The sequence below is a fragment of the Brassica napus genome, unplaced genomic scaffold, assembly GCF_020379485.1.
Source record: "Brassica napus cultivar Da-Ae unplaced genomic scaffold, Da-Ae ScsIHWf_1967;HRSCAF=2615, whole genome shotgun sequence".
Taxonomy (NCBI): domain Eukaryota; kingdom Viridiplantae; phylum Streptophyta; class Magnoliopsida; order Brassicales; family Brassicaceae; genus Brassica; species Brassica napus.
This window is the reverse complement of record NW_026015382.1, coordinates 45,001-60,906: the sequence shown is the minus strand read 5'-3', so window position 1 is coordinate 60,906 and position 15,906 is coordinate 45,001.

Sequence of the window (15,906 nt, the reverse complement as noted above, 5' to 3'; positions counted from 1 at the left end):
CGGACTTTTCGGCTGAATATCGAGCAGAACTTCGACTGATCTGAACCCGTGGATCTGAACTAACTCCGGACAGCACCTCCACTTGACCATCACAGAATATGACTGGCCTAGACGGATTGAATTGGACAGAGCTTCCGCCTCACAATCGTAAAGAATCGCCGATTGAACGTAACTAGCCTTCTCGGTGAGAATCGACTATACTCTAAGTGGGCCACTTTGTTTCTCTCTCCCTCTCTAGCCACGTTGACTTGCTTCCTATCTGAACTGATCTTCACTTGATTGATCTTCAGTTGGACAGAACCTTCCCAAGGCGATAACTCAAAATCAGTAGAGAACTGATCTCGAAAACTCTCGAAATAGATCGGAATCACTTGCTTTCTTTTTCTACTTTTCTCTCACGTTTTTAACTGACTTTGAACAGGTCTGGTAGTGAAGAAATGAGCTGGGGTCGTGGGGTATTTATAGGAGACACCAGCCAATCAGCTTCAGGATTGGATGAATGAAATCTAAAGCAAAAGATAGAGAAAAGAGTAGATTGGCGGATGGGATCTGCTGCTGGACGTATGTCTCTCTCAACAAGATGCCTAGGTCGGTTAGGAAGATACATATGGATCCGGATCTTGCTGGACGTATGCCTCTCTCAAGATTCGGACAAGGAATGGAATGGATCGATGGACGCCACAAAGAACAATGGATCGGCTCTTTGATATGTCACACGGCTGCTCTCAATGGTTTCGCACAACTGAAAGACTTAGGGTTTCTTTGCTAAAGCAAAAACGTTTTCATAAAAGACTTAGCCGAAAAGTTGGCAACTACAAGGGTTTAAATAGGTGTTCCTTACTGGACTTTAAAGATAAAAAGGGCCTAGACAAATGGCCAAAGTCTTAACCGAAATAAAATAAAGAAAACAATAGACCGGTCGCGGTTTGAGATGTCCGGATCAGAACTCATAGTATGCTTGCTTGTTGCCTCATTAAAACCTTTCGGGAAAACCCAGTGGGACAAAACCTCGATAAGGAAAAAGAGTACAACACATACTACTCCTTCTGATGGTCGGCTCTATCTCTGAACCGAAAGCAAGTTGGTTGGATGGATTGAGTATGAAGGTGGAAATGGTCAGGCCGGCTTAATTCTGGCCGATGGAGGAGAACTGGCTCGAATGGAAAGGGTCTGGAACCTCTAGTCGTTCACCGGTGTCTTCCAGCTTCAAGTCAGACAACTCCTGGATCAATAGTTGCTTGAACCCGGTTTGTTCCTGTGCAAGCAACTCCTGGACAGCTTTGGCAAATCCAGCTCTTATAACTATTGAACCGGACCTTGTGGTAGGACCTTTGCGGATAATGGGAACCTCAGTCGTGGGTACTACAACACCGTGGCTGTCCGTCAGCACACACAAGACATTCGTGGCTGTCCATCAGCACAAATATCAGCACGTTGGTCCTTGGACTCAGCACGCTGACCCTTCCCGTGGACTGTTCGGGAGATTTTGGCCCACGTGGGTTGTCTGTTCAGTACACACAGGACGTCCGTGGCTGTCCGTCAGCACACACAGGACGTCTGTGGCTGTCCGTGTGTGTCCGTGTGTGGCCATGTGTGTCCGTCAGCACACACAGGACGTCTGTGGCTGTCCATCAGTACACATATCAGCACGCTGGTACTTGGACTCAGCACGCTGGCCCTTCCCGTGGACTGTTCGGGTGATTTTTCCCCACGTGGGCTGTCTGTGCAGTATACACAGAACGTCCATGGTGTCCGTCAGCACACACAGGACGTCCGTGTGTGTCCGTCAGCACACACAGAACGTCTGTGGCTGTCTGTGTGTGTCCGTGTGTGTTTGTGTGTGTCCGTCAGCACACAAAGGATGTCTGTGGCTGTCCATCAGTACCCATATCAGCACGTTGGTCCTTGGACTCAGCACGCTGACCCCGTGGACTGTTCGGGTGATTTTGGCCCACGTGAGCTGTATGTTCAGTACACACAGGACGTCTGTGGCTGTCCGTCAGCACACACAGGACGTCCGTGGCTGTCCGTGTGTGTCCGTGTGTGTCCGTATGTGTCCGTCAGCACACACAGGACTTCCGTGGCTGTCCATCAGTACACATATCAGCACGCTGGTCCTTGGACTCAGCACGCTGGCCCTTCCCGTGGACTGTTCGGGTGATTTTGGCCCATATGGTCTGTCTGTTCAGTACACAGAACGTCCGTGGGTGTCTGTCAGCACACACAGGACGTCTGTGGGTGTCCGCCAGCACACATAGGACGTCTGTGGCTGTCCGTGTGTGTCCGTCTGTGTCCGTCTCCACACACAGGACGTCCGTGGCTGTACATCAGTACACATATTAGCATGCTGGTCCATGGATTCAGCACGCTGGCCCATCCCGTGGACTGTTTGGGTGATTTTGGCCAACGTGGGCTGTCTGTTCAGTACACACAGGACATCCGTGGGTTCCATAATCCTCTACGACACTCTAACACAACACTCTAACCTGGGCCCTGGTGACTTCATGTTCCTCCTCTCTATCGGCAATATCCTATCTCCCTACCACAAAGGCCAGAAGAAGGAACTTTCAACCGACCGCGGCCCACAGTCCTTCGGGTCACCGCGCGACAGCCCACAGTCCTTCGGGTCACTGTCCCATTACACCGTCGTGTAATACTCAGCCATAGTACATGACACCGTTCGTCTGAGTCTTCCCGATCCAGCGAATAAGGGGTTTCCTTGAACCCGCTGGGTACGAGGCCGAGGAAACACTAATCACCCCTACACAAGCCTAGTATGGGCGGGTTACGCACATACTGTCGGCACACTCACACAACACAAACTCAATCTAGAACCTAACCTAAAGATAAAGTTCCAGATCCTAACTAGACACTCGACTCCACAAGACTAACCATAGTACCAGTAGTCCGGCCTATCAATACTAATACTAATAACTAAACAATAATATCAATACTAAACAAATAAATCAAACCGTTATCCAGATAGTCCAGCCTCCTGCTATGAAACTATCCTTAAAGATAACGGGAACCTGCACTCAACCATATCAACACGCAAGAATAGAAAACACGATGCATCCTAGCCTTAGTCCTAGTCAGGTTATTAACACAGTCTTAATTCCATTCATCTCAGCTTAGCCCTTGCTAAACTGAGTCCGGTTCCATAAATAAAATAACCCTAAGGACTCTACCATTCAATAACGTGATCATTCTACTCTATATGCGACTCGATCTACCCTAAATTCCAAGTGGAATTCAAACAAACCAACTCACAGTGTTCTAGGCGAGAAGCAGCTGGTTGATCGGAGAAGACTTGGCCAAAACCCAATGGACGCCTTGACTGGACTGGACTGAACTGATCTTGTCTTGGACACAACCTTGGCTTCATCAAGAAGAAACTGACACGTCTGGACAGACTGATCTGGACAGAATCTCCTTTAGCTGCTGGACAGTTCTTCGGACTTTTCGGCGGAATATCGAGCAGAACTTCGACTGATCTGAACCCGTGGATCTGAACTAACTCCGGACAGCACCTCCACTTGACCATCACAGAATATGACTGGCCTAGACGGATTGAATTGGACAGAGCTTCCGCCTCACAATCGTAAAGAATCGCCGATTGGACGTAACTAGCCTTCTCGGTGAGAATCGACTATACTCTAAGTGGGCCACTTTGTTTCTCTCTCCCTCTCTAGCCACGTTGACTTGCTTCCTATCTGAACTGATCTTCACTTGATTGATCTTCAGTTGGACAGAACCTTCCCAAGGCGATAACTCAAAATCAGTAGAGAACTGATCTCGAAAACTCTCGAAATAGATCGGAATCACTTGCTTTCTTTTTCTACTTTTCTCTCACGTTTTTAACTGACTTTGAACAGGTCTGGTAGTGAAGAAATGAGCTGGGGTCGTGGGGTATTTATAGGAGACACCAGCCAATCAGCTTCAGGATTGGATGAATGAAATCTAAAGCAAAAGATAGAGAAAAGAGTAGATTGGCGGATGGGATCTGCTGCTGGACGTATGTCTCTCTCAACAAGATGCCTAGGTCGGTTAGGAATATACATATGGATCCGGATCTTGCTGGACGTATGCCTCTCTCAAGATTCGGACAAGGAATGGAATGGATCGATGGACGCCACAAAGAACAATGGATCGGCTCTTTGATATGTCACACGGCTGCTCTCAATGGTTTCGCACAACTGAAAGACTTAGGGTTTCTTTGCTAAAGCAAAAACGTTTTCATAAAAGACTTAGCCGAAAAGTTGGCAACTACAAGGGTTTAAATAGGTGTTCCTTACTGGACTTTAAAGATAAAAAGGGCCTAGACAAATGGCCAAAGTCTTAACCGAAATAAAATAAAGAAAACAATAGACCGGTCGCGGTTTGAGATGTCCGGATCAGAACTCATAGTATGCTTGCTTGTTGCCTCATTAAAACCTTTCGGGAAAACCCAGTGGGACAAAACCTCGATAAGGAAAAAGAGTACAACACATACTACTCCTTCTGATGGTCGGCTCTATCTCTGAACCGGAAGCAAGTTGGTTGGATGGATTGAGTATGAAGGTGGAAATGGTCAGGCCGGCTTCATTCTGGCCGATGGAGGAGAACTGGCTCGAATGGAAAGGGTCTGGAACCTCTAGTCGTTCACCGGTGTCTTCCAGCTTCAAGTCAGACAACTCCTGGATCAATAGTTGCTTGAACCCGGTTTGTTCCTGTGCAAGCAACTCCTGGACAGCTTTGGCAAATCCAGCTCTTATAACTATTTAACCGGACCTTGTGGTAGGACCTTTGCGGATAATGGGAACCTCAGTCGTGGGTACTACAACACCGTGGCTGTCCGTCAGCACACACAAGACATTCGTGGCTGTCCATCAGCACAAATATCAGCACGTTGGTCCTTGGACTCAGCACGCTGACCCTTCCCGTGGACTGTTCGGGAGATTTTGGCCCACGTGGGTTGTCTGTTCAGTACACACAGGACGTCCGTGGCTGTCCGTCAGCACACACAGGACGTCTGTGGCTGTCCGTGTGTGTCCGTGTGTGGCCATGTGTGTCCGTCAGCACACACAGGACGTCTGTGGCTGTCCATCAGTACACATATCAGCACGCTGGTACTTGGACTCAGCACGCTGGCCCTTCCCGTGGACTGTTCGGGTGATTTTTCCCCACGTGGGCTGTCTGTGCAGTATACACAGAACGTCCATGGTGTCCGTCAGCACACACAGGACGTCCGTGTGTGTCCGTCAGCACACACAGAACGTCTGTGGCTGTCTGTGTGTGTCCGTGTGTGTTTGTGTGTGTCCGTCAGCACACAAAGGATGTCTGTGGCTGTCCATCAGTACCCATATCAGCACGTTGGTCCTTGGACTCAGCACGCTGACCCCGTGGACTGTTCGGGTGATTTTGGCCCACGTGAGCTGTATGTTCAGTACACACAGGACGTCTGTGGCTGTCCGTCAGCACACACAGGACGTCCGTGGCTGTCCGTGTGTGTCCGTGTGTGTCCGTATGTGTCCGTCAGCACACACAGGACTTCCGTGGCTGTCCATCAGTACACATATCAGCACGCTGGTCCTTGGACTCAGCACGCTGGCCCTTCCCGTGGACTGTTCGGGTGATTTTGGCCCATATGGTCTGTCTGTTCAGTACACAGAACGTCCGTGGGTGTCTGTCAGCACACACAGGACGTCTGTGGGTGTCCACCAGCACACATAGGACGTCTGTGGCTGTCCGTGTGTGTCCGTCTGTGTCCGTCTCCACACACAGGACGTCCGTGGCTGTACATCAGTACACATATTAGCATGCTGGTCCATGGATTCAGCACGCTGGCCCATCCCGTGGACTGTTTGGGTGATTTTGGCCAACGTGGGCTGTCTGTTCAGTACACACAGGACATCCGTGGGTGTCCGCCAGCACACACAGGACGTCTGTGGCTATCCGTGGCTGTCCGTCAGCACACACAAGACATCCGTGGCTGTCCATCAGTACAAATATCAGCATGTTGGTCCTTGGACTCTGCACGCTGACCCTTCATGTGGACTGTTCGGGTGATTTTTGGCCCACGTGGGTTGTCTGTTCAGTTCACACATGACGTCCGTGGCTGTCCGTCAGCACACACAGGACGTCTGTGGCTGTCCGTGTGTGTCCGTGTGTGTCCGTGTGTGGCCGTGTGTTTCCGTCAGCACACACAGGACGTCTGTGGCTGTCCATCAGTACACATATCAGCATGCTGGTACTTGGACTCAGCACGCTGGCCCTTCCCGTGGACTGTTTGGGTGATTTTGGCCCACGTAGGCTGTCTTTTCAGTACACACAGGACGTCTGTGGGTGTCCGTCAGCACACACAAGACGTCCGTGTGTGTCCGTCAGCACACACAGGACGTCCATGGCTGTCTGTGTGTGACCATGTGTGTTTGTCAGTACACACAGGACGTCTGTGGCTGTCCATCAGTACACATATCAGCATGTTGGTCCTTGGACTCAGCACGCTGACCCTTCCCGTGGACTGTTCGGGTGATTTTGGCCCATGTGGGCTGATTGTTCAGTACACACAGGACGTCCGTGGGTCTCCGCTAGCACACACAGGACGTCTGTGGCTGTCTGTCAGCACACACAGGACGTCTGTGGCTGTCCATGTGTGTCCGTGTGTGTCCGTCAGCACACACAGGACGTCTGTGGCTGTCCATCAGTACACATATCAGCATGCTGGTCTTTGGACTCAGCACGCTGGCCCTTCCTGTGGACTGTTTTGGTGATTATGGCCCACGTGGGCAGTCTTTTCAGTACACACATGACGTTTGTGGGTGTCCGCCAGCACACACAAGACGTCTGTGGCTGTCCGTCAGCACACACAGGACGTCCGTGGCTGTCCGTGTGTGTCCGTCTGTGTCCGTCAGCACACACAGGACGTCCGTGGCTGTCCATCAGTACACATATCAGCACGTTGGTCCTTGGACTCAGCACGCTGGCCCGTCCCGTGGACTGTTTGGGTGATTTTGGCCCATGTGGGCTGTCTGTTCAGTACACACATGACATGCGTGGGTGACTGCCAGCACACACAAGACGTCTATGGCTGTCTGTCATCACACACAGGACGTCCGTGGGTGTCCGTGTGTGTCTGTGGGTGTTCGCCAGCACACACAGGACGGCCGTGGCTGTCAGTGGCTGTCCGTCAGCACACATAGGACGTCCGGTTGTGTCCGTCAGCACACAGAACGTCCGTGTGTGTTCGTGTGTGTCCGTGTGTGTCTGTCAGCCAACACATGACGTCTGTGGCTGTCCATAAGTACACATATCAGCATGCTGGTCCATGGACTCAGCACGCTGGCCCATCCCGTGGACTGTTTGGGTGATTTTGGCCCATGTGGGCTGTCTGTTCAGTACACACAGGACGTCCATGGGTGTCCGCCAGCACACACAGGACGTCTGTGGTAATGCATGGCTGTCCGTCAGCCCACACAAGACATCCGTGGCTGTCCATCAGTACAAATATCAGCACGTTGGTCTTTGGACTCAGCATGCGGACCCTTCCCGTGGACTGTTCGGGTGATTTTGGCCCACGTGGGTTGTCTGTTCAGTACACACAAGACGTCCGTGTGTGTTCGTCAGCACACACAGGACGTCTGTGGCTGTCCATGTGTGGCCGTGTGTGTCCGTCATCACACACAGGACGTCTGTGGCTGTCCATCAGTACACATATAAACACGTTGGTCCTTGGACTCAGCACGCTGGCCCTTCCCGTGGACTGTTCGGGTGATTTTGGCCCACGTGGGCTGTCTGTTCAGTATATACAGAACTTCCATGGGTGTCCGTCAGCACACACAGGACGTCTGTGTGTGTCCGTCAGCACACAGAGAACGTTCGTGGCTGTCTGTGTGTGTCCGTCAGCACACAAAGGATGTCCGTGGCTGTCCATCAGTACCCATATCAGCACGTTGGTCCTTGGACTCAGCACGCTGACCCTTCCCGTGGTCTGTTCGGGTGATTTTGGCCCACGTGAGCTGTATGTTCAGTACACACAGGACGTCTGTGGCTGTCCGTCAGCAAACACAGGACGTCCGTGGCTGTCCGTGTGTGTCCGTCAGCACACACATGACTTTCGTGGCTGTCCAACAGTACACATATCAGCACGCTGGTCCTTGGACTCAGCACACTGGCCCTTCCCGTGGACTGTTCGGGTGATTTTGGCCCACATGGGCTGTCTGTTCAGTACACAGAACGTTCGTGGGTGTCTGTCAGCACACACACTGACGTCCTGTGTGTGTCCGTCAGCACACACAGGACGTCAGTGGCTGTCCTTGTTTGTCCGTCAGCACACACAGGACGTCCAAGGCTCTTTGTGTGTGTCCGTGAGCACACACAGGACGTTCGTGGCTGTCCGTGTGTATCCGTCAGCACACACAGGACGTCCGTGGCTGTCCGTGTGTGTTCGTGTGTGTCCGTCAGCACACACAGGACGTCCGTGGCTGTGCATCAGTACACATATCAGCACGTTGGTCCTTGGACTCAGCACGCTGACCCTTCCCGTTGACTGCTCGGGTGATTTTGGCCCACGTGGGCTGTCTATTCAGTACACACAGGACGTCCGTGGGTGTCCGTCAGTACACATATCAGCACGTTGGTCCTTGGACTCAGCACGCTGACCCTTCCCGTGGACTGTTTGGGTGATTTTGGCCCACGTGGGCTGTCTGTTCAGTACACACAGGACGTCTGTGGGTGTCCGTCAGCACACACAGGACGTCCGTGGGTGTCCGCCAGCACACATAGGACGTCTGTTGCTGTCCGTATGTGTCCGTCTCCACACACAGGACGTCCGTGGCTGTCCATCAGTACACATATCAGCATGCTGGTCCATAGACTCAGCACGCTTGCCCATCCCGTGGACTGTTTCGGTGATTTTCGCCAATGTGGGCTGTCTGTTCATTACACACAGGACATCCGTGGGTGTCCGTCAGCACACACAGGACGTCTGGGGCTATCCGTGACTGTCCGTCAGCACACACAAGACATCCGTGGCTGTCCATCAGTACAAGTATCAGCACCTTGGTCCTTGGACTCAGCACGCTGGTCCGTGGACTCAGCACGCTGGTCCTTGGACTCAGCACGCTGACCCTTCCCGTGGACTGTTCGGGTTGTCTGTTCAGTACACACAGGATGTCCGTGGCTGTCCGTCAGCACACGCATGACGTCCGTGGCTGTCCGTGTGTGTCCGTGTGTGGCCGTGTGTGTCCGTCAGCACACACAAGACGTCTGTGGCTGTCCATCAGTTCACATATCAGCACGCTGGTCCTTGGACTCAGCACGTTGGCCCTTCCCGTGGACTGTTCGGGTGATTTTAGCCCACATGGGCTGTCTGTTCAGTACACAGAACGTCTGTGGGTGTCTGTCAGCACACACATGACATCTGTGTGTGTCTGTCAGCACACACAGGACGTCCGTGGCTGTCTGTGTGTGTCCGTCAGCACACACTGGACCTCCGTCGTTGTCCATCTGTACACATCAGCACGTTGGTCCTTGGAGTCAGCACGCTAACCCTTCCAGTTGACTGCTCGGGTGATTTTGGCCCACGTGGGCTGTCTATTCAGTACACACAGGACGTCTGTGGGTGACCGCCAGCACACACAGGACGTCTGTCGCTGTCTGTCATCACACACAGGACGTCCGTGGGTGTCCACCAGCACACACAGGACGGCCGTGGCTGTCAGTGGCTGTCCGTGAGCACACACAGGACGTCCGTGTTTGTTCGTCAGCACACACAGGACGTCTGTGGCAGTTTGTGTGTGTCCGTGTGTGTCCATCAGCACACACAGGACGTCCATGGCTGTCCATCAGTACACATATCAGGACGTTGGTCCTTAGACACAGCACCGTGACCCTTCCCGTGGATTGTTTGGGTGATATTGGCCAAGTGGGCTGTCTGTTCAGTACACACAGGAACTCCGTGGCTGTCCGTCAGCACACACAGGACGTCCGTGGCTGTCCGTGTGTGTCCGTTTGTGTCCGTCAGCACACACAGGACGTCCGTGGCTGTCCATCAGTACACATATCAGCACGTTGGTCCTTGGATTCAGTGATAACACTCAAATTACCCTAAGGAGTGTTACTCTCATCAAAAGAGGTGCAGATGTAGCAAAGCAATTCATATCAATAGAGAAATAAGAACTCATAGAATAGATGAAAAGAAATAGAAACAAGGAGTTCCAATCACAAGGGATCTTCTCTCCAAAATGAAACTTGCACTATATATTCTACTAGGTTAAAAACTCGTCAGGGCATTGTCACGCCCCCAATCCTGAATAGGATTGTCGGGACGGCCATGGTTCGAGGAAACATGCAAGCCAGTCTTAGGACATCAAGGCAAGTGTTCCATGGTCGAGAAAGAAGGTTAAGGACATAAGGGAACTTAGTCTTAACCTTATACAAGCTAAGAGACAGCTAGGACGAGTAAGACGGTAGCTGGACGAAGTGGACGAGTAGCTCGGCCAGATCAATGAAGCTAGGTTCAGTTCACACCAGCTCAGTCCCTACTAAGTCAGCTCCACTAGCTCACTCAGCTGAGGCAGCTGAGAGTCAGCTCATCTCAGCTAGACGGACTGTCCGGGCTTTAGGCCGATGGTCCGGGTCCGGGTCAGTGGCAGGCTGTGAGGTCCGGCCATGAGGCCATGGGCTGTTGGGTCTTTGGACAAGGCCGTGGGCTAAGTCCAGGAGGCCTGGGGCGTGAGTTGGGCTTGTGACCGACCCCAAACCCAATCAGAAAGGGCGAAGGGATGCAAGTGGCCGAAAGGGGACAACCCTTGGCCGATGGTGCCCATTCGCTAGAAAGTCGTGCCTGTTTGTGGGGCAAGACTTACCCCCTCGTTTTCTATAAATATGGGGGCTCTCTGGTCAATTTCATTATCCAATTCCAGAGTAAAATACTCAGAGAAAAACGTAGAGAGAAAGAAAGAGAGAAAGAGATAGTTCCGGCCAAGAGAAAGGCCGATTGTGGTGGTGTTGTGTTCCGGCGACTCTGATCTTTTGAGAACTAACTCCGGTGAAGAATGGGAGATCAAGACAAGGAGAAGAGCATGGATAACCCAGACGTGGTTCTCAAGGTATGTGATGGGCCGTGGCTCCATCAGACCGAACAGACGGTCCATGCGACCGCACCGCGGCTCTGCTCGGTTCCTAAGTCCCATCCGGCTCTCCTTATCTGTTTCAATTCGTTTCTCTTCTCTTCTCTCTGGTTAAACACGAAAGGTTGTGTTGGTTGAGTCCAAGGGACACGTCCCTAGGCTTTGGCCGAACATAACCAAACCGCTAGCCTAGACACGGGTCGGTTAGTCGGATGATCCGATCGCACCAAGACTGGGCGGTTAGGACGAACGGTTGGGAATGACCCAAAGGGCACGAATTGTCAAGAGTCATGAGTGTCCAAGAGGCACGAATGGCCAAAGGGTGCATGTTCCAAACGGTGTCTTTCGGGACAGGTTAGGACCGATCCTTATGGATCAGACTATGGCTTGTCTAGTCAAGACAAGGTCACGGTTTGTCTAAGCCAAGGTAGAGTCGCAAGGTCTGACCGGTTTCTAAGCCTTCCGGATTAAGCTTGAGGTTTACTCGGCCGATTGGATCCAGGCCTAAGGCTGGATCAGTTAAGGGAGTCCGTTGGGCCATTGAGCTGGACTTCATTGGCCGGTCGCACCTAGATTCTATCCGGTTAGACGGATTGGTCTTTGGGGACGATCCGGATCTGTTCGTGTGTTCTGTTTATCTATTCTGGACTATCTATCTGATTCTAAGTGAAAGGGTGGTTGGTTGAATGACTTAGGATACGGTAGGTAGGTTCATACGTTTTATGATTATGTTGACTGAGGTTTATCTAAGTTCTAGGAACCAAGCCAAGCATTGTGGAATCAATCCGTTCTATTCTCGGTTATGATTAATGCTTATCTGGTTGTGGTTTCAGGAACTAAGGATGGTTCTGGTCAAGCCAAGGAGCCGTGAAGGCTCGGTCAGTGAGAGGCTGTGTAACGTGTGGTTAGATGATGCTAGGGATGAACTAGTGATTGTCTATGAGACTGTTAAGAAGTTGTGTATTGAATCTCATGTTTCTAAGTAATACAAAGTTTATACATTGTTATTCCGCTGTGCAATCTGTTCCTTTGTTTATGAACCTCATATTCGAATATGACTTAGTAAATAAAAGACTTAAAATGGATCAAACAAGCAAAGAAATTAATAAGTAAGCCTGCGGACTCCATAAGGTCGAGAGGCCAGGGTTCGGGTCTTACATGCATTTTGGTAATTTGGCTTGGCCTTGGTTTTTAAGTCTGCTGAATCCAAAATGTCACGTCTGGTGTCTCGACATCGATTTATGGTACTTGTGTACATCGATCGATATTAATCTTCATCTATCGAGGCATTTCCTGATATCGATCGTCAGCACTGATGCGCATCGATCGATTATTCTTCCTCTCGTCGACCTTTAAGTGGTCAGCTCGGGTGAAATGTCCTTTAAGCTCCAAAATGCTCCAAAGTCATAGCCTTACTCCGAACCTGAAAACATACCTAGAAGAGTAGAAAACATTGATATATATATATATAGTAAAATACTAATATACCATGGATAAAAATGGGTCAACTCCAAGGTATATCACTCAGCACGCTGGCCCGTCCTGTGGACTGTTTGGGTGATTTTGGCCCACGTGGGCTGTCTGTTCAGTACACACATGACGTGCGTGGTTGACCGTCAGCACACACAGGACGTTTGTGGCTGTCTGTCATCACACACAGGACGTCTGTGGGTGTCCGTGTGTGTCTGGTTGTCCGCCAGCACACACAGGACAGCCGTGGCTGTCTGTGGCTGTCAGTGGCTGTCCGTCAGCACACACAGGACGTCCGGTTGTGTCCGTCAGCACACACAGAACGTCCGTGTGTGTCCGTGTGTGTATGTCTGCCCACACAAGACGTCCGTAGCTGTCCATCAGTACACATATCAGCATGCTGGTCCTTGGACTCAGCACGCTAGCCCATCCCGTGGACTGTTTGGGTGATTTTGGCCCAAGTGGGCTCTTTGTTCAGTACACACAGGACGTCCGTGGGTGTCCACCAGCACACACAGGACGTCTGTGGCTATCCGTCAGCACACACAAGACATCCGTGGCTGTCCGTGTGTGTCCGTGTGTGTCCGTCAGCACACACATGACATCCGTGGCTATCCATCAGTACACATATCAGCACGCTGGTCCTTGGACTGAGCACGCTGGCCCTTTCCGTGGAATGTTCAGGTGATTTTGGCCCATGTGGGCTGTCTGTTCAGAAGGACCAACAACCAGCCACATCGATCGATGTGTGTACCATCACATCGCTCGACGCTAAGATCTCAGCCATGAATGATAGGCTGCAGACTTACGAGGACATGCATGACCGTTTCGTATCACCAGTCATGCTTTATTTAAACAAATTGTCTAGTCAAATACTTCATGCCCAAAGGGATATTGATAAATTTACTAATCAAAATTTTTTGCAGGCAAACTCATTTTCAATCAACAGGCTACGAGGGCCATGGAGCGATGGCAAGAATCCTGTGGAGTTATTTCCCTACACAGCAGCAGAGGTTGACAAGATCACATCCAAGATCTACACTGCTATAGACACCATGGAGGAACGACTTGACAAATGCTGCGATGACATCTACTTTTCATTCGACAACAGAATCAGTGGACTAGACAGCCACGCAGAATGGCTACAGAAAGAAGTCAAAGCCATTCAGAGGAAAATCGCAGATCAACACCAGATATTAGCATCGATCAACAGGAAGCGAGCGAAATCGCTTGATGGTAAGTCGCCGAGATCGACCGACGAACACTTAATTGCATCGATTGACGCCGAGTCTACACCAGCCGGCGAGCAGCTGATACACAAAACGATAGAGTCAATGTACAAGGAACTGAAAGAACTTTCACCATACGCCTATGACAACATAGGCTAGCACCAGATCAACATTGACAACGTTCAAGATAGGCTACAGAACATCTCCAATGTACTTAAGAAGATGGGTGACAAGTGGACAAGAAATGATGAGGCCACAAGAAGTTTCATTGCATCCTGGTCCAAAATGTGCAGAGATGACGTGGATGCTTGTTTTCCAACAAGCAGCTGTTTATCCACCAAATAGCCAATCACTACCACAGTCAAGCTAAATGACTATAACCAAGCGTTGAGTGGGAGGCAACCCACTATTAGGTATTTTATTTTGGTTTTATTAGCTAGCATTTATTTACTTTTTTTTTTATTTCTTTCAGATTTAGGAGACCCAAGTAGGAGGACCTGAATATCGACCGCCGACGAGATGTCGACATCGCTCGACATAGACAAACACACGACGATCGATGCAACATTTTCACATCGATCGATATCTAATCCGGTCAGATGTACCTTCCTTACTTGTTACATTTCGTACTTATGAATTATTCCATCATAACTCTGACTGAGTTACACTGGGACAGTGTAGTTTAAGTCTGGGGGGAGATTTACTGATATAACTTATTTTATAATTATATAAAAGGAATTTTAAAAATTATGCTTAGCTATTGAAAATGGGACTATGATCTTATATTGATTTAAACTTGAATATCTAACCAATCTTTAGCACCATTTTAGATTTACTGATTGCAGATAGCACTATAGATGCTAATGCAGATCAACCTATCAACTACACACTTGCCTTGACCGTATGAAGTAACCAAAGCTGATTTCCAACACTAAACCTGACATAACCGCTTGTCTTGGGGCTTGGTATACATGGGATCAGATTCTTCAGACAGGTCTGGAAGGTAACGCCTTGTGTAGATTATTTATCACATTTTCTCTCTCTAAATTTCGACCATATATTAGTTAGTGATTTATATTTCAGTTCTATCCATTTAAAAAAAAAAAAATAATAATAATAAGATCTATTGCTTACTTAGGATGAGTCTGAACAGGACTTGGTGGCTAAAACCATTAAGGCTTGATTCATAAAGACTCCAATAAAAGAGTTCGAAACAGGACTTGGAGGCGGCAATCTTCAAGGCTCGCTTTCACAAAGAATTCTTGGATATAGGTCAAAAATAAGTGAACAGAGCTTCGTGGCTACCACCATTAAGTTTTGATTCATGGAAGCCTGTCCAATCTTGGTCACTGATCCTGAAATGGAAGCAGACTTTGACTCAAGAGAGAAAATTAGAGAGAGAGAAATTAGGAACTAACTTTTATCTGCAGTTCCAGATACTTGTCTGAAATCCTTGCATCCTATGATCGATACTCCCAAGGTAAAGCATTCACTTTATATTTATGCTAAGAAATGAAGTCAGTAGAGGGGATGTCAGACGTGAATTGCTGAGTTGTGTTATGTTAGAAATGCTAAGCTAGGGTATTGCATAGTGTGCTTCTGTGATTAGGACTTTTTAGATGTGGTTGCAAAATTGTTGAGGAAAAGATTTCTATGCTTTAAAATCTGTAGTCCCTAATATTTTCAAACCTCTTTCAGAGAGACTGCCTATATGTTTTGCTTGAGGACAAGCAAAAGGGTAAGTCTGGGGGAGTTGATATACCTTGGATTTGACCCGTTTTCATCCATGGTATATAGGTGTTTTACTATATATATATATCTATGTTTTCTACTCTTCTAGGTATGTTTTCAGGTTCAGGTGCATTTCGGAGTAAAGCTATGACTTTGGAGCATTTTGGAGCTTAAAAGACATTTCATCCGAGCTGACCATGTAGAGGTCGACGAGAGGAAGAACAATCGATCGATGCACATCCAGTGCTGTCGATCGACACCATGAGATTCCTCGACAAATGAAGATTAATATCGATCGATGTAAACAAGTACCATCGATCGATGTCGAGACATTGGACATGCGACATTTTGGATCCAGCGGACTT